This window comes from Mastomys coucha, unplaced genomic scaffold (genome assembly GCF_008632895.1).
Source record: "Mastomys coucha isolate ucsf_1 unplaced genomic scaffold, UCSF_Mcou_1 pScaffold22, whole genome shotgun sequence".
NCBI lineage: Eukaryota > Metazoa > Chordata > Mammalia > Rodentia > Muridae > Mastomys > Mastomys coucha.
Window position 1 is genome coordinate 168,831,911 of NW_022196905.1, and position 1,666 is coordinate 168,833,576.

The following is a 1,666-nucleotide window of genomic DNA, read 5'->3' on the forward strand; positions in this document are numbered from 1 at the left end:
TCGCCTACGCCTTGTCGACCTGACTAGGACCCCATTTCTCCCGCGGGTTGAGGGAGGCCCAGATCGGCCGGCCCATGGCAACCCACTGTGACACACCTACTCCAACAGGGCCACACCTCCTAATAGTACCACTCCCTGGGCCGATCATATAAAAAAAAAAACATCATAAGGAGAATCATTTCTGACCCTGACTTTGCAGCCAGTTCGCCCTGTGATTCTTTATAATGACTCTACCATCCTGCCATCCTGAGCTTTGGTTTTGCTCTTGTAGAATGGTGGTAGTGAGGGGCTTAGCTGTCACATGCAAGCTTTATGTAGCAAAGAGATAGTTCCTTCAGACTCCGTTTCCCTACTTTTAGCTCCTGGCTCTTGATAACTCCTAATGCCTCCTTTTTTAGACTCTCAGTCTCTTGACCTTTCTGGGCAAATGTTTTCTTATACCACATTTCATCATACAAAAAACCGTGCATGTGCCAGATGACTCTACTGAGGCCAAGCTGCCCCAGGGCCAGTCTTAGGGATTCTCAGTATCGTGTAATTATTCTCTGCCATTAAAGACATTCATTCAATGCAGTGCTCAAGGAGGTTTAGTTGGTATAGCTTTGCAAAAGTTGTTGAAAGAGGGCCAGTGGGCTGGCTCAGTGGGTAAAGGCACTTGCGGCTAAACCTGAGACCTGAGTTTGATACCCTGGAAGTCATGTGGTGGCTGGGGAGAACTGACTCCTACCGGTTGTCCTTAACCTCTCTACATGTGCTGTATCTCACAGGTGGGCGTGAGCACACATTCACCAATAGATGCAATGTAGTAATTTTAATGAGTGGGTTAAAGAAAACCACAGAGCAGAAAAATATATCTAGTATCCAATTCACACAAATTTGGACACCGATACCTCTAGTTAGCATGGGTCAAGCATCCCTGCCCTTTGAGGCTGCTGCCATCTGCAGTGGATGACAAAGCTATGTGGTTGGATTTGGCTCAGTTATCACTTGGTACTTACACTTAAGTAGTTTTCTGAGACACACCTTCCACCTTTAAGACAGAGGTTCTCAACCCTCCTAACGCTACGATCCTTTGGTTACAGTTCCTCATCCTGTGGCAACCCCTCTCCCAATCATAAAATTATTTTCACTGTTACTTCATAGCTGTTATTTTGCTACTATTATGAATCGTAAACGCCTGTGTTTTCTGATGATCTTTTGGGGGTCACTACCCACCAGTTGAGGACCAATGCCTTAAGGTGACAAATGTGACAGAACTATTGTCCAATCACCAGAGACCTTCCTCCAGGTTGAGATGCTTTAGGCAACCATTGCCTCCGTTACATCCACTCATTTCGCTCTGGATCCTCTCACTTATGCTTTGGAACTACCCACGACTCTTCCCTGAACCTTTCTTTCTTTCTTTCTTTCTTTCTTTCTTTCTTTCTTTCTTTCTCTCTTTCTTTCTTTTAAGGATTTATTTTATTTTATTTTATCTGTATGAGTACACTGTAGCTGTACAGATGACTGTGAGCTATCATGTGTGTGGCTGCTGGGAACTGAACTCAGGACTTTCTACCACTTGCCCCAGCCCCGCTCGCTCCAGCATAATTTACTGCAGCTATCTTCAGACACACCAGAAGAGGGCGTCAGATCTCATTATGGGTGGTTGTGAGCCACCATGTGG

At 45.4% G+C, this 1,666-nt stretch overlaps 1 long non-coding RNA gene across 1 annotated transcript in view; it reads right to left on the bottom strand.

The window, feature by feature from the left end:
* The window catches only part of LOC116071277, a 16,275-nt gene that overhangs the window by 1,279 nt on the left and 13,330 nt on the right, over positions 1-1,666 (bottom strand). The window lies entirely within an intron of this gene.